This window comes from Nuphar pumila, chromosome 1, assembly GCF_984573655.1.
Source record: "Nuphar pumila chromosome 1, dmNupPumi1.hap1.1, whole genome shotgun sequence".
Taxonomy (NCBI): Eukaryota; Viridiplantae; Streptophyta; class Magnoliopsida; order Nymphaeales; family Nymphaeaceae; genus Nuphar; species Nuphar pumila.
This window is the reverse complement of record NC_143249.1, coordinates 134,286,140-134,305,179: the sequence shown is the minus strand read 5'-3', so window position 1 is coordinate 134,305,179 and position 19,040 is coordinate 134,286,140.

The window sequence follows — 19,040 nt, the reverse complement described above, 5'->3', positions numbered from 1 at the left end:
CCAAGTAGCCTGAACCGCTTGCCGTATGCGTAAGTGTATCTGGGAGGTGATTCCTGACGATCAAAGTAGTCCCATACGACTTCTTCCTCCTGAAGGTTATCGATCAAGAATCGGTATCGCGCAACTAGAAGAAGCTTTTCACCATTGTATTTGAATGAGCTGGCTCGGGCTGGCACATGCCGGAGGAACCAAAATTATAATGCGTAGGTGCACCCTTCGACTAGAATGGATTCTCCGAGTGTGAAACGGGTCAACCCCCGGTACAGAAAGGCGAGTGCGGCCATGGCTATGGAGAGGTGGCTGGTCTGTCGACTTCCCCACCTTCGCAGAAGTTGAACTATCCTGATATTCATGTAATTCCGTCTGTCTGGAAAGAGAGCTAATCCTAGTGTGCATAGGAACATCGCATGCTGGATTCTCTCTCGGGCTGTTCGAGATAAGGAACTGACTTCCACAAATGCCCCATACTGTCTGTAGATTTCGAGCAGGTCCACATATTCATTTCCATCCTCTTCGATCAGCGGCCAAGACTTGCATCCTGTCATGCGAGCTAAAGCGTCTTGGGGATCCAGACCCTTGACATTAATAAAAAATTGTTTCTCCAATGGATCTCCAGGCTGACCGGCTGGCTCGGGTAATCCCATAATTTCTGAAAATTCATCTATCAGCAATGTCATCTCTCCCCATGGGAACCAGAAAGTAGAAGTGTTGGGATTTCATCATTCTGCTAGTGCATGGATCAAATTGTCGTTGACTATCTGCTTTTCCACTGCGAATGCCAGTTCTAACCCACAATCGTCCAAGTGGTCCGGAAACATACGAGAGAAGTTCTTGAACCATGAATAGTACCACCGGGGAAAGAAGGATCCGGTTCTGAGGACTCGATGTTCAGGAATACCTTGTCGCACCTCGTAGGAGATGTGACCCTCAGGGAAGACTGAATCAAGCTGACTGGATGCCATCAGAATGGAAGACATAGAAAATTGGAATAAGACTTTGGGGAAATATGAGGATTTTGAAAAAAATGCCGGCAGGATAAAAATAAAGCAGGGAATTCGAGATCCAGAAGAAAGAAATAATGAAAAATCACCTGGAGTTTTGAAGAAAATTAAGGGAAATTTGGAAAATCGTTCAGGGTTTGATGAAATATGAAGAAATACTTCATAAAATGGAAAATGAAGTATTTGAAAAATCGTCGAAGATTTAAAACATGGACAGTATATGGAAATGGATTGGGGATTTCTGAAAAACCGTCTAGTATTTTGGAAAATTGGGAAAATATGAAAAATAACAAGGAAATGACTATAATGCATTCAATTACATTCTGCACAAACAAGTATGCACATACAGGACTCCCTAAAAGTTGACTCTAGATGCACAAGTTTTGAAATAGTTGTAGGACCTTAATCCTAACTCTAAGGTTCAGATCATCTGTGTCCAATCATGTTATGCCGATATACTCAAGCCAAGGCTCGATGTACGTGGCATAAAATCAATTTCTCCGATTCTAGGTTCAAGTTTTCCAACATCCTTGAGCACCTGCCGATATACGTTGGACTATGCCCCTTGGTACGTGGCAGGGGGGTGTTAACCCAAATAGGTGGCCCAGTTGTGAGGCTCTGTCCCGAACTATGGTTCTGGAAGAGAGCCCAGCAACGTGAAGACCGGGACAATATAGGTGGGGTGGTTTTTGAAAAATATGAGCACATGCAAGCAAATAGAATGCTCTAAGTCCTAAAGAGATAGATTTTTGAAAAAATTGAAGAAGCAAGCATTGTTTTCATACAATTCCTAGATTGAGGAGGGTTGTATTAGACCTAAGTCTATGTGAGCATGAATAATTTCCTCCTCAATATGGTCCTACCAAACCATACTTAGTCTACATGTAGTCCATGTCAGCTGGGTTCAAGTCTAGGCTCCTAGGTTCACATGATATTATAAAGTAAAAGCTGACATTCCATGGAACACGATTTTGACAATTTGAACTAAGCAAAGCATTAGATTGATCAGGCGAAGACAGGTCCCATCACGGTCGCCAAACCTGTTATCATCGCAAAATTTCTACTATTGCTAGTCAAACTGACCTTTGAAAAAGATTTTGAAAATAACTCACCTCCGTTTTAAAATGCGGGATAATTCCGAAGAATGGGACTCGCCTGTCGGTATAAGGTTCAACCGTTCCTGGCGCCTTTACCAGGGGTAATTGAACCAAGGATCAATCTACTGCTTTGCTCTGTTCAACTTGTCTAAACCATATTCTAATTCCTAAATGCACAAAGAATCAGGCATGTGCTATGAATTTCTGAAAATGCATATTTGAAAACATGATGTTTGCTTCAAAGATTGGAAAATATTTGGAAAATAAACTCTTTGAAAATCGTGAATCATGATTGAGATACTGTATTTGAGATAGTGAAAATCGATTTCTGAAGAAATACAAGGATTTTGTGAAAATCGATTTTGAGAAATGTGAAATAGCTTTGGAAAACTTGATTTCTTTGAATTCAAACTTTGAAATTGAAAATATAACTTAGAAAAATCGAATTTTGAACTTGGGAAAATACTTGAAATACCATTTGAAAGCTTAGAGTTTTGAGAAAATCGATTTTAGAATAAGACTCAGAGATTTTGAGAAAATTGATTTCTCTGAATTGAAATTGGAATTTGCAAATGAATGAATTGAATGAATATGGATTTGAAAGACTTGATTTTGAGGAATTGAGAAAATCCTTTTTGTATTTTTGAGAAATGCAGTGCATTTTGAAGTTAACCTAAGAGTGTAGGTTGAATGTGGCTAATACGAAGATTACAAATCTGGGTCTCATTCGTATTCTGACTATGGCCATAAATACAAATTCCACCAAGTTTGTTAACTCCATAAGAGCTAGTGCACGTGCCATTCGTGTAGACCATAGTGAATTTATAAAGAATGTGCATGAATGACAAACATAGCAGTTATATATCAAAGCTTAAAACTATCTGCAATGCAAATCATAATCTATGCAGGAATTTAAATTCGTATTCCAAAGTTTAATTACAAATTACATCACTATTGAAATTTAAATACATGAAAAATAAAATTTTCAATGTACCTGCAAAACTAGAAAACTTGTTAGTGAAAATATGTTGGCTTTTCTAGATTTATCGAGTAATATCTGGAAATTACTGGATTTTGCTAGGTATAAGCCTTTTTGCCATGATTCCCTTATATAAACTTGATAAAATATGAAATAATATGAATAAAATATGAAAATGGAATTTGAAATTTCGAAATTAGGGTCAAAATGACCAAAATACCTCTGATAGCAAGACTATGGCCTTGAAATCAAGGTTTTTAGAAAGATATTTTGTAAAATGCAAATTTTGAAATACAAATAAGGATAAATTAACTCAAATATGATATGACATGATCAAAAATATGAAAATTAGGGTTAGGGATTTCGAAATTGAGGTCAAATGACTAAATTGCCTTCGATAGCAAGACTATGGACTTGAAATCAGGGTTTTCTAAAATAGATTTTGGTAAAAAATTGAGATTTATGATTGAAAGAAGCATAAAATCAAACACAAAACATATTAATATGATTAGAAACATGAACAAACCCTAAAACTACACACTTATGCACGAAAATCAAGAAATATCACCAAAATTGTGATTTTATCAGTGTTTTTGCATCTTTCAAGTATCCTGTTTTGCAATTTTATTTATTTAGACATCAAATGAATTCTAAATTTCATAAAAATTGGCACAGACACTTATTATAACCCTAAAATCAGATTAGAATTACAAAAATAATTTTTTGACATTATTTTAATCCAAAAATTGCATTAACAACCTAAAATAAGATATTTTTAACCTAGGTCACATATCAGTTTCAGAGTTAGACCCGAATCAGGGGTCAATATTCCATGAAAACTTCTGCAATTTTACAGAGACAAACTAAGAAGAAAAACGGAGATTTTCCAATTTACAGATCGGAAATATCATTTCTGGTTAGGGAGAAACCCTTCCGGAAATCTGAACTAAAATATAACAAATCTAACAGGGGTTAAAACAGCTACTTAGGATTGAAAATACAGAAATAAATAGTAAACCTAATCAAAAATTTCTGAAATTTTAGCAGTGATTAGTGAACAGAAAAATAATAATACTCACTTTTTACATATCATGAATCGGATCTATGGTTTGGGATCTATGAATAACACAAGTCTGATTAGGGTTTTGATAAACCTTAACGAGTTTTAAATTTAAAATCAGATTCTCTGACAGAGGCAAAATACTAAATAGATATCAAAAAATCTCAAAATTTCACAGTAGATATATCTGATCAATATAAATCCATGGAACTTTACAGATCTCAAATCGAATATAGGATGAGAAAAATATCATAACAGCAAGTTACCCTTTTGATTTTAACAATGATTTTAAAGTTTTAAAAACCCGATTTGATGTCTGATTTTTCTGACAGGGTTCCCGAATCCCAAAATCTCTGATTTTTTTGCAGTAGTTCATTTACACATCTATGTATCACATATAAAAAAATCAGCAATTAACAGTGAATATTTCAATACGAAATAACAAGCGTTTTTCTGATCTAAGCTTAAAACACACAGAAATTTGATAAAACCTAATAAAGCATGCATTAATCAATGAAAACAATAAAGAAAATACCAAACCAGTAAAATAAAATTGATTTCTATGCTGGAGAACGTATAATAAACATGAATAAGCAAAGAAATAAATAAAATACAGGGAATCAATGGCTGGAATTTGATATTACCTTTAAAAGCATGGATTTAACCCATTAAAAGGGTAAATCACATGTTTTATTGGTTAATAATGTAAAGACCCATGTTAAAATTGATTCTAATGGATTAGAATCCCTGTAAACACCATGAAACAGAGTTAGATCACTTTCTTGAACCTCTCTTGATGTTCTTGGACTTGAATCCATGGTTTAATCCATGGAATAGATGGTATTAATGGCAAAAATTGATTTAAAACTATTAAAAACATTAAATAAAAGCTAAAAATTAAAAAAAAAACAATTACCTTGAGGTTGCTGCAATGGAGGAAGGATGGAGAGGAGACAGAGGCTCCAAGAATTGCTCAAGAGGTGGCTGGAAAAATCGACCCCTTATGGGTCTCAATTTATAGAAATTTTTAGGTTTTGAAAATTAACAGTTTTGAAATTTTTGGACTCTTCTAAGGGGGGGCGATTTCTGTAGAGGATTACCTATATACCCCTAGCCTAAATTATCCTAATTAATACCTAATTAACCCCTAGCTAAACCTAAAAAATCTCCAAATGTGATGCCACTTGGCATTTTCCACATTTGGGTTTTTAAAAGTCCTTTTAAAAACCTTTAAAAACACTAGTTTTAAAATCCAAACTTCAAAATGAGTTTTTTTAAAATAACTTTTGACTCTTCTAAACCTCTAACACTAACCAAGACACCGACTAACCCTAGTCTAGCCCTGACTTACTCGAATATGGCGCCACCCCAAGTGGGCCCTACTTGAGTTTTTCAAAAAGCGATTTTAAAACTTGAAATTGAGAAAGTTTTCAAACGATTTTCAAAAGTAAACTTTGAAATTAAAATTTTTTAAATGGCATAGGGTCCTAACTGGATCAGGACTCCTCTGGATATGCTACCAACTGAGTGGGCCCACATCGAGTTTTGCAAATTTTGGAATAAACACTTAAAATACCTTTAAAAAGGGGTTAAAATCAATAATTGAAATTCAAGATTTTTGAAAACAGAGTCTCAAGCGAACTGGAACTCCGGGTTAGAGTCCTGAACTCTTAGAACTCTGAGATTTTGGATTTTAAAATCCAAATGAAGGAGTTTTTGAAAAGATTTAATCGAAAATAGTGAAACAAGTCAGAAAATACAGTCAGGGTTAGACTCCTAACTCGATCAGAACTCTGAAATAGAGTCCTGAATTAACTGGACTCTACAAAATGACCTAAATTTTGAAAACAAATAGAAAGAAATGAAGATGGAATTAAAAACAGACTTCAAAACAGACTCCTGACTGGACTAGGACTCCAGGACAGAGTCCTGATCGAACTGAAACTCTAGATTTTTTTTGGTATTTTCTGAAAAACTGTTGAAAGAACTTGTCAAAACAGTGAGAAAAATAACAAATGTTGAAATAGAACAGAGTTCTGATTCAACTGAGACTATGAGGACAGAGTCTTAATTGAACTAGGACTCTCAGATTTTTGGATTTTCTTAGAAAACAAATGAGAGGATTTTGAAAAACAGTTAAAAACAGGATGAAATTGAAGTTTTGGTTCAGAGTCCTGATCTGATTAGGACTCTGAGAAAGAGTCCTGATTCGATCATAACTCTAAGAATTTTGGTTTTTTGATTAGTAAATGATGAAATTTAAGCAAAGCTTTTGAAAACCAGTGAAAATGAAGTGAGAAAATCAATTTTGGATAGAGTCTTACTCCAATCAAGACTCTGGGGTAGAGTCCTGATTTGATCAGGACTTTGAGATAAAACCTCAGAATTTTAAAATTCTTTGATAAAAGTGTAATAGTTTTGGTAGATTGAAAGATTTTTGAAAGATTCTCTCAAAATTGAAATCAGGATCAAAGTCCTGATCCAACTAGGACTCTCTGAACAGAGTCCTATTTTGACTGAAACTCTGAGTTTCTGACTCATTTTGAAAGATTTTGAAAGATTTGATTGAAAATGGATAAAAATAGTTGATCCGACTGGACTCTTGAAGATTAGAGTCCCAATCCAATTGAAACTCTGAAGAAGAATCCTTATCCGACTGGACTCTTGAAGAAGAGTCCTGATCCAACTAGGACTCTAAAATTTTGGCCAATACAGAAGATTTTAAAAGGTTTTCTCCGAAAACAGGTAAAAAGGTAGTGAAAAGTAGAGTTCTGATCCAACCGGACTCTGGAAAAAGAGTCCTGATCCAACTAGGACTCTGAAATTTTTGGAGATTTTTGACAAGTAAAAGAATCCAGAAGCGACACCACCTAAATGGGTCTCATCTGAGAATTGAAATCAATTGAAATTGAGTTTGAAATGAATCCAGATTGTTTTCTGAGAAAATATTTCAAAATATAAAGTCCTAGGGTTGGAAAATGACAGAATATTGAATAAAAACCCAGGTTTTGAAATTGATTTTTGAAAGAAAAGCTTTAAAACTCAATTCTGGATTGAATATTTTGAAAACAAGAATGCTAGATCTCGAGAATAAGATGTAATGACATGCAATGCTATGCAATGCACTGAAATGGTATGTCGAATTCATGCAGTGATATGCATTGACATAGGAAATATAGACACTGAATGAGGATGAAAATTTGGGGTGTTTACACTTATTCGCATTGTCGACTTCCCATGTTTCCCCTCTTTTTCTCTCATTTACATTCGAGTCCCCGTTTTATTTTGTACATTGTATTGTGCATCTTTAGCCAATGTCCACATTAGTATATTTTTGTTCCCCATTGTTTATAAACAACGCTTTGGTTACCATTGCTTATGTCTGCATATATCACAAGAATGCAAGCTTGAGATCGAGATTCTGACATATTAGATATTATCACCAAAATGCCTTTGATATGTGACAATTGATTCATCAAGGTTTTGGGCGTGGTGTTGAATCGGAGAAAGCATAAACATACAAGGTTTTGCGAAGGTCATTATCATCAATAACTCCTTAACAAGCTTTGGGCGTGGTGATGCCGGAGACTGGAAATTTTGGCATTAGCTTGGAGAGTCTCACTCATTTGGTAAATATTTGGTTTATAACTGGTTAGAATATTTCCATAGGGACGTCCTTGGTGTTGATCGTTGGGCCTGTCATGGTCTCTGTTCGACAAATAGAGTATTATCTTTGGGTTTGCACTGCCCATGTCAATCGGAATGAGTGTATTATTTTCTTGAAACTAAACAACATGATATAGAATTCTATATGTACAGGGATAAAAACTCATTTCCTTTGATTCTTGTGTTCATTGTATGGTTTGTATAGGGTGAGTTATGTTGGGGATATGCTACTAAAGCCAGGTATTGATATCGCTGAAATCATGGCTGCCACTTCAAAATCTGATGGTTTCCTAATATCTGTTATTTCAAAGTTTTATATTAGGTAAATTCAAACGAGCGGCATATCGATACCTCTATAGCTGCTGTTGGAAGGTCCAAGATTCTACAGTTTGCAGTGCGAATTTCATCAGCATCCATCAAGGATACGGTCTTGAAAATTGGAAATCCCCATCTTAGTCACCTCTTTTATGCCCATGTTCCCAATTGCTGTAATCTGCCTCGACGTTCTGCCAGTCATGTTAGGAATGTAAGTCTTGATACTTTTTTTATATGATTTGGTATACATCTGGTTAGTGAGCTAATTTTGGATGAAAATTCATGAGTATAACATGTACAGGTGCATGAGGGATGGCTAATTCTCCAATGTGAACGAATTTGTAAACACTTATTAATCATTATCCAATGTTTTATTTTTTTCTTTCTTGTTGTGGTGATCATCTCAATACTTATTCACTGATTACTTCTGAGCATAGAAACTTGCTTTGCCACCATGAGTTTGATATAGAATTAAGATTTAAGAGATCTCATAATCATTAGTGTTTGGGCACTATTTTTTTTGTTAGCTATATACCATCTGCAGAAGAGCGCCCTCTAGCTCTGCAAATTTCCTAATGGAAACGTTTCTGGTATCAATGGATTTACATCTCCAATGTGGGGAGGCATTGTTATTTGGAACCCACCTAGTTGTTCGAAGGATTCTCAAAGGGTGCAACCTTCAAATAGAGTGAGGACTTGAATGTCTTGGCCAGTGAAACAGGTTTTACAGCATGGATATCGTTGACCACCTGATCAACAATCATTGCTGCCAACGAATCCAACATGCACCTCATCAGGTTAGTATCTGACTTCCCCCCCCCCCCCCCCCCCCGTTAATTAGAGCAACTGCAATTCTATTCTACCTTTTGATAAGCTAATGATGGTCGTTGTCCACCCTCTATTAGTCCTGCCATATATTCAGTATGTAATGGGAATTACCTTAATGGAATAAGCTGTAGGAACATCGGAGATCCAGAATTTTCATCCCACTACATCAGGTGGCATTCCCTGCAAAATGTGTTGTGATAATGTTCTATTCATTGTCATCATCTGTTGTTATATGTTTCCATTACATAACATCTGTGGAATTTGTTTGATATTCAGGAGATAATGGCTTGACTTCTCGGCCTCTCATTTTTTTATTGTATATATTACTCAATCATCAGTTCCATTCATTAACTTACTGCATTCATGTCATGGTACATACTTTGCCATACGGCAAGTGTTTGATTCGTGATGTCTGGCTGCAATCCCCGTTGGCTTGCTTCAGATGGTCAATAATATCTAGCGAGTCATGAGCGACTCCCCTCTCCCACAGGGGTGTTGTACAAAATCTGGCTGGGTAGGCATGTGTTGTATATCTATATGTTTGAGATGTGTGCAAAACTGGCAGTACATCAGTTCATTTTTCTGGAAGTGGGCCTTCAAAGATCTGAAGGATCTGAAATATATGTTGTTACCTGTGGCGTGACAGGTAATCCACGTAGCGTGCTGAAGTGTAAAACCCCTGCCATTCCAGGATAATGCCATAATGTGGCATTTGCAAAAATCTGGTTTATGGCCAATTGTTCAAAAGTTTGCAGCATGATCATCAAACCAATACCACCTTCATGCTCATTGTGTAAGATATATACAAACACCTTCTCATATACCTTCATATCTTACCAATTGTCAATCACACCACAGCATCTCTACACTTACCAACACTTGCACTATCCCATAACTCACAGCACCACACCCATTCTACTTATCATACACTTCCAGCTCCAACCACATTTATTTCACTACACTGCCACCATCTTCACTGTTTGATACTCACAGCCCCACCATGTAGCATGCCAACCCCTTCTTCAAGAAGCAGCTAGCTTGCTGAGAAAAGTTGAATAACTAGCTGATTCTTCCAGTTTTGAAGCAGTTGCTGAGAACCAAGGCTGACACTTTCTCTTCAAATGACTTTTTTTTTTATAAACGTTGCTTGGATGCAGTTGGGCTCTAAGTTGGATGTTACCTTTGGTCTGTAGGAGATCAATGAAGATTCACATATTGCTGTAAGAAGTAGAAGAATTTGTTGTAAGATTCTGATGCATAGATTCCTTAGCCAAGTCTTCAGATATAACATAAAGCAGTAGATTTGCTAAATCAAAATTTGTATTTAAGAGGTATATTTTTAATTCAATGCTTGACATGTATCTTATCCGTTTGCATAACATCATCACATAGGCATCCTAGTTAGCTTAAGATACCATTCATATATTTTAGTATTTAATTTTTTTTTTATTATTAGTTTAGAATATTTCAAGTATATTTTGATATTTCATCCCTCATTAACTTGATACATCATTCCAATATAGGTTTTGTCATTTACATAACATTTTCACTAGTATATGATTGAGTATTTCATCAGGTCCAATGTGATATCATGTGAACTGCACTCTGTACATATCTTGTGCTAACTTGAAGTTTTGCAGGAATTAGGTAGAAATTGCTTCTTCCTTTTTAGTTTAGGAACTTTAATTTAACTTCAAATTTGAAATAGCTAGATGTTAATGAGAGAATCTCCATTTCAAGTACTAGAATAGAATGAATAAGCATGTATCTTTCTAAGAACTACTTCTTTTCTTATCTGAAACTTCGGATCCAGATCTAAATTCAAAGCCTTTCATCTAATCTAAAAAACTGTGTTTAAAATTGAATTTTACATTTTAAATCTAAACACAGTGTTTTACATTTGATATTTTAAAATGCCTTTTTCAGAAAAACATCCTTTTCAATGTGTTTGATCTAGATCGAGTTTGGATTTTTTATTGGGATTTTATCATGCTCGAATTTCAAAGTGGATCTTAGATCCAATTTAATTCACATTAGATGGGACCCACTTAGGTGGTGTCACCTCTTGATCATTTCATTTCATTTGGTCTTTCTTATTTCAGAAGTCTAATTAATTTAGAACTCCATTTTCGTTTTTTATCTTTTTAACTTTATCTTCCGTTTTTAACTTTTTAAGCCTTTATTTATTTTAATTGTTTTAAAAACTAAATGTGGACCCCACTTAGGTGGCACCACATTTGGAGTTTTTATTAATTTGAAATAAGAAAAGTCAAAATAAAACCCAAGTAGGACTCTATTAGGGAGGTCGACCCCTCTAGTCTCCAAGATTTTTCAAAATTCCTAATTAATTGCTAATTAAGCACATCTAGAATCCCTATCTCCAGCCTAAATTTTCCTATAAATAGGAAGCTCTAGGGGATGTCCAGCCCATGTCTTCCCTCTCTCCCTCTTCTTAATTCTTCTTTCTCCTCCCTAGTTGTTGTCCTCTCTAGCCCTCCTTCTTTCTTCTTTGTTGCAGCAAGGGTGAAAGAAGGCCATCCCAACGCAGGTATATTCTCATCCCCTCCTTTCATTTTCTTTCTTTTATCTTTTTTTTCTTTTGCCATTGCTGTGTTTCTTTTATTTTTTTACAGCCATAAGAAAGAGGAACTCGGTTTCTCATAAACCAAGCTCCCTTTTTCAATCGGCTACAGCAAATCAATCCCGTGCATTCATTGTTTTTATTTCTTTTCTTTATTGTATGTATCTTAGATTTATATTTACGTTATTGTTTTCATCCATACAACATCAAGATCATCTAACTTTGTGTATTTTCTTTTCTTTATGCACATTAGATTAGGTTTTCATCTTCTTTAACAATCATGCATAAATCTTGATTCTAGTCTTGCAATGGCATCGCCATTTTATGTGTGTATTTTTTTCATTTAGATCTAAATTTTTTATAAGGGTTATATCCATATGTTGTCATGAATTTGGTAAAATTTCATAATTTTTGGGCATCTGCTGACCCATTTTTAAAATCAAGAATCGAAACATGTTTTTTGTACCGTCAAAATGTTGTATATAATATGGTCATCTTACTAGAGTCATATCTCCCTAACCAGAGATTATTTTTTAGATCCGTAAAAATTGATTTCTTTGTCTACATATCTAGTTTCTTTCGAGTGATTTTGGTGATTTTGGTGATTTTTTATGGTTGTCTGCTATTTTATCTTAGCCCAAAACTAGAACATGTTTTTCTTGAATTGTCAGGTGTTGTTCACTATCAGGGTCAAATTGTCGGAATCATATCTCCCTAACTGAGGATCATCTTTTCGATCCGTAAAAAGTGACCTATCCATCTGCATGTCTAGTTTCTTTCGTATGATTTTGGTGTTTTTTTTTTATTGTTTACTATTTTATTTTAGCCAAGAATCACAACCTATTTTTCTTGAATCATCAGGCATTATCCAAAATCAGGTGCATCTTGCCGAAATCATATCTCCCTAACCGAAGATAATTTTTCTAATCCGTAAAAAGAAATCGCTTCATTGTTATGTTTAGTTTATCTCTAGAAAAATCTATAAATTTTCATCGCCTTTTGATATTTTATTCTAATTTAAAATCGTGATAGGTACAAAATACCCTATTCAGCAGCCTGTTTTCACTTTTTAATTTAATATTTCTTTCCAGCATGTTCATTAAATTTATTTTTCAATTGTAGGTTGTTTCTAGGGTTGCTAAGATTGTTTATGTTGATTTTCATAATTTTTGAAGGTCATTTAATATTTTATCTTGCTATTTTCCAAGAATTGGTTTTTTGTGAAGCCTTTTCTACAGAAATATGGGCAAAATCGATCTTTTCTTCTTTATTTCATATTTCTCATAAATAGTTTTTATATTTTTATATTTTGATTATTTTCTTGATCATGTCAGGGTGCTCTTCATCCGATTTGACATCATTTTGAACTAGTTTGGTCTTCGAATTAGACATGTTTTAAAATTATTTTCTGAAATCCTGATTTTTTAACCTGGTTTTTGCAATTATTCTAAATTTTTAGGGGTATTTTGGTCATTTTGCCTTCAATTCTAAAATTATTATTTTATAATTAGTTTAGTTTTATAGTTAATTAAATCATGCATGTTCATTTAGTTCATTTAAAGGGTTTTTATTTTATAAATGCATAGAAAAAGGTTTATTTCGGATAATATCCCTCAATTTCTAAATAGTATTGGATAAATCCTGAAAAGTCTACATATTTCTACTAACATGCTGATTTTGCAGGAAAGCTCAAGATTTTATTTTTTTATTTTATTAGTCAATTATTCAATATAAATTGTAATCAAATACCAAAAAATAGTGAAAATTTACTTTTCTCCAAAGTTTAGGATTGCATAAGCATATAGTTTATTTTTCTTATTATTAATTGCTATGGATTGCCATTCATATACACATTTTCAAAATTTCATAATGGTGAAACACGAATGGCATGTGCACCTTCTTCTAATAAGTTAATAAACTTAGTGGAATTCGTATTTGTGGCCATAGTCAGAATACGAATGAAATTCAGATTTATTAATTTCAAGTTACAAAGTATATACTCTTAGGCTATTTTTCAAAATCATTGCATATTTTTAAAAGTTTTCAAGTATTTCGTAAAGCTCTCCTATTAATATTTAATAGGATATATTTAAAATATATTTATAGTCATAGTCATGGATATGTGGCGAATTTATCTTAATCAAATTCTATAAGGCACAAAAACCCCCATTTTATTTGAAAAATAAATGTTAAAAATAAAAGGGATTTATAAAAGATTTTTTTCCTTCTCAAATCTTTTAAAAAGAATTTTGATAAAACTGCATCATTTAGACTTAGGTTGCATCATAGGGCCACACGCCCAATCATCTGGTTCTTCCTTTCAAAAATTCAATTTCTTAAAATATCTCCTTTTTAAAGCAGTTTCAGGCATGCATCATGTTTTTCAATAAAATTTTCCAACTCATGTCACGTGTATGATTTCATTCTGCATTCTAGGACTTAGAATAATCTCTTAGACATTTGAATAAAGCAAGGCATATTGTACAATCCTTGGTTCAATTACCCCTGGTTAAGGTGCTAGGAATGGTTGAACCTTATACCGACAGGGGATCCCAATTTCTAAACTTTTCCCATATTTTTTAAAACGAAGGCGAGTTTTCTAAAACTTTTTTAAAAGGTCAGTTGACTTGCGAAAGTAAAATTTTGCATGATAACAGTGGGAGAAGCTAGAACTCGGGAATCAATGTGACATTCTTGAGGTTGATTATTCTATGTATTTTAGATACCCCAGAGGCATGTTGATCACATCCATGATAGGGCGGTAGAACTCATACCAGGATAACCCTAACAGGCTGGGTCGGATGCATCCTCTACTGTAGTAGTTGGGTTCAATCCTTAAATATTTAAAGATAACCACGACCTCCATACCTCCTGAGTGACAAGAGGCCCCTTGAACTCTTTTTGATTCATAATCAAATACATGTCACTTGCGGTTGTACCACGGGAGGCCCCTTGAACTCTTTTTGGTTCATAATCAAATACATGTCACTCGTAGATGTACCATCACCGTCTACCAATCTAACCATTACTTGTCGGATATTTGTATGTCATTCGAGCAAGCTAGTGTATCCCACACTAAGAAAATATGTACCCGACCCCATTCAGTATTCTCCAGCACAGTCAAAATTGTGGGGTCCAACGACCTTAAGTTTTATTCATATGCATGCTTGACTTTTCTCTCGGCATCTATGATCATCACACACACCTCACCTCTTTCAGATGGATATAGAATTTTGGCTCTCCGGCCCTTACGAGTCTAGTTATGCAATAGTATTTTCCATGAGCATGCATATGACATGATCTCAATGGATCGACTGCTCAACGTATATCACCGCAATGAGCACTTGGCCTAGTCAAGGCGCAACAACTACTCTAGCTCTTCGGCCCTTATGAGTAAAGTGCTCTTACAGGCGAACATGGGAACGAGTCATTCTAGCAGTATTCCAACAACAGAGCATCCTCGTGCCATTCAATATGTTCAAGCAATTCTTTTGCCAACCATTTCGACAGCACTTCTACTGCTTTGACAGTAGAACTATGACAATCCTTTTTACATTATAGAAAGTAATTGACATAATCTGGGCAGCACCTCCTCTGTATGACAGAGTAACATGCTATGCTCTTTTTGAGCTTTTTGAGCTCCTTCAAAAATTTCAGCAGCACTTCCTCTATTTGACGGAGAAAGAGTGCATTTCTTTTAAGTTCGGTGGGCATCTTTTCAAAAATTTCAACAGCATTTCTCATTTTTTATGGAGAAATCGCTACGCTTAACTCAGGAATGGATGGGCACCGTTGTGCATACTTTGCATCCATCGAGGTTCGTTAGAACCTTGGGTCATAGCCAGACCATGCGTAAGTGACTTAAGTTTTTATGAAAAAATGGTTTTGCACAAAAGCAAAGCCATTCCAATAGTGGTTTCATTCGTCAAGTAGAATCTTGATCGAAGAGAGACAATGGAATTGCATTGGTAATTTAGAGTTGATCTCCATTTAAATGCTCATTTATGCGCACTATATGTAATATAAGCATGAGCCTATGCTTTATAATGCGGTGGCATAAATGAGTGCATATTTAATGTTTGGTGAGTGTTATCGTCGCAAAATTTTTCCCGTCTTCCCTTCCCTGCGGAAGAGAGAGGAAAATGTTTTCGTGATTCAAACTTGACCGGATTTTGGAAATTGTTTTGAAATACTCGCCTCCGTTTTTTAAAATAGCGGGAAAATCCATAGGATGGGGCTCGACCTGTCGGTACGAGGTTCGACCATTCCTGCCGCCTTTAACAGGGGTAATCGAACCAAGGACCAAAATTGTGCTTGACTTAGTTAAATCATCAAAATCATGTTTTATCCTAAATGCACAGAGAATTCAGGCATGTGCTATGAAAATTTTTTTTTGTAAAATGTAGGTTGGAAAACATGATGTATGCTCAGAAAATGCTTTGGAGTTGGAAAATATTTCTCAGGAAAAGGATGAAAGTCAATTTCTTAGGAAACTCAGACGAAAGGGGTTTTGAAATCACGAGAAAGTTCATAAAGGTGTGGGAAAATCATGAATGGATGAAAATCCTGAGAAAATGGAAAGAATTCTTGAGAAAAGGGTAAACATTTGAAGGGAAAAATGCTTGTCAGGAAACACTTTAAGTTTTGAAAGCTTTCTTTGGAAAATGATTGAAATTCATTGGAAAACCCGTTTGGGGAAGGAGAATTGAAACTCAGGAAACTGAAATTCTGAGAATCTTAGCCTTGAAACACTTGGAAATCGATTTTGATCTCTGAGAAAGGTGAGAGACTTCTTTTGAAAATCTTGAGAAAATAACCTTTTCCATGGAAAACTGTGGAAAAACTTGACTTGGGAAAACCAATTTTGAAAAATTCTCAGAGTTTTTTGAGAAATCGATTTTCTTGAGAATGAAATTTTCTTGAGGAAATCATGAGAAAACCATTGATTTCATGATGCAAATGATATGATTGAATGAATGCACTTTGAAAAGATTTTCTGAGAAATTTGTTGGAAAAATGTGTATTAAGTCAAAATAAATCCTTCACATATTCTGACTGTGGCCATGAACATGTTCAGAGCTTAATTGATTTAATGCACAATGTTTTGCAAAATTGAAAATATGATGTGCATTTTAGGATAGCCTAAGAGTGTAGGCTCAGTGTGACTGGTAGAATGATGATGGATCTGGGTTTCGTCCATATTCAGACTAGGGCCGTAAATATGGACTTCACCGAGTTCATCAACTCCCTAAGAGTTGGTGCATGTGCCATTCGTGTACATCCATAGTGCTTTTGAAATAAAATGCATGAATCATATAATCAGGATATTGCAGGAATTTAAACTATATGATATGCATCCTAGTCTAAGCAGAAAATTAAATCTCTTATTCCAAAATTTACATTATTACATCACTAAATAAATGAAATAAAAGGAAATTGCAGACTTCAACTCCTTCCTTTGAATGTCCCTGTCAAACTTGAAATGGGGTTAGCTCAAATATGTGGTTTTTTCCAAGATTTTCCAATAATATTCTGAAATTATTGGACTTAATTGGATATAAATCCTATTCTCATGCTTCCTTAATATTTGAAATGATGTAAATGCAAGAAATCCATTAAGAAATAGTTTGAAATTCGAAATTATGGTCAAAATTACCAAAATACCCCTAATATTGAGGTTATACCTTTAAAATCAGGGTTTTTTGAAGGAAAACTTGGTAAAATTGAGATTTTGAAATTTGAATTGAATCAAATGATGATGAAATGCAGTATGAGGCATGATGACATGCTGCTAAACACATTAGGATTGTAAAATCAGAATTTTGACATGCTATCATTCGTCAAAAATAATGAATTTCGCTTGTTTTTCGCTTGGATCCGGGTCCCGCGGGGCCCTATTTTGATGATACGGTTAAACCGAACATCAAACGAATTCCAAATATTGTCAAATTTGGTATGGAGCATCTACCTATTCTGATAAACATCCTAGAATGTTAAAACTCATGAAATGACATGGTTTAGATACTAAAAGTTAAAGAAAATCCTAAAAAGGGCGAATTTCCCTACGGACCCGAACCAAATGCAACACTTAATGCAGTAATACAAGAATTCCACCATATAAACAACTTAGATTTTTCAGACTGCTAAATGACATGAAAATAAGCAATTTTGTCTTTTACAGCTCGGGGATTTGAACTATGGTGAGTTCGGTAACGAGAATTTGGTTCTGAGAGAGGAAAAATCAACCCGATCTGATATAAAATTGCATAAAAAATAGCATACTAGCATAGAAATTTCTGATATTTAACTAAGGAACTAAAGATGCACACAAAAACAACTTTCATTTTTATGATTTCAGCATTTGAACAACAGGAACAGAGATACAAATACGACTTTTCATGCCTAAATCAACAGAGCAGATAAATATCACAAAACAGGAGACTGATAAGCAAAATCCGAAACTGATAGTAATACTATTCTAAAAATCATAAGCTTTCAGATTCTAATAGAGAACATTCCAAACATGACATTTACTTTTTATAGATTTGGATTTGGAGCAATACCAAAGGAGAACCCATCGACTTAAGTTGATCCAAAATCTCAGAGACCCAAATCAGGCTCTGACACGTGTTTCGAACTCTCGGATTTTTGTCAGACATTAAAAAAATTCAAAAAATCTGAAAAAATTCGATTAAATACTAGACATCATTTCGCGTTCAGGAAATTTTTCGGATCTAAAATCGGACCTCATATTAAAGAGATCTCGATTTTACAAGTCGAAAGTATATTTTCAAAATGTATCCCGGGTAACAAAACCCGACCTACCATTTTGAACTTTTAACGCAGTAAACAATTTCAAATCATTCCAAATTTTTGGCATATTGTTAGGGACACTTAAGGGCGCATACTATGATTTTCTTAAAAGTTTTTACAAAAACTAAATGCATGAAATGACGTGTGGACTGACTGACAAAAACAGAGAGTTACATAAATGAAGCTGAATGCATGAAATATTAAATAAATTCATGGAACATGATATTTAAATAAAATAAAACATAAATCTAACCTATTTTTAATGCATGAACATGATGAATGCATGAAATCTAATCAAGAAAGCCTTAAAACATTTTTTTTATATATGTCATTTTATGAGAATAGCTCGATCCATCCCTCGGATGAGCTCTTTCTTCAAACGACAACACGAATCAAATCATGATAAAATCGATTGGAATAGGGGCTTACCTTGTGTTCTCCTGCGGTTTTGGAACTCCCAAAATGAGCGTCTATCTCGATAATGGGCTCCAGAGGGGCGTGAATCTAGAGGAAACCAAGAAAGAAAAAAAATGGAATTATGAAGTTCAATTCTCAAATAGGGCTCTCTTGAGCTGGGCGTGGGCTAGGGTATTTGTAGAAATTTTGGAGATTTTCAAAATTCAAACACAGTGAATCTGGACCTTCCATGTGGCGCCATCTTAGGGCATGCCATTTTGATTTTTGAGAAAATAAAAATGAG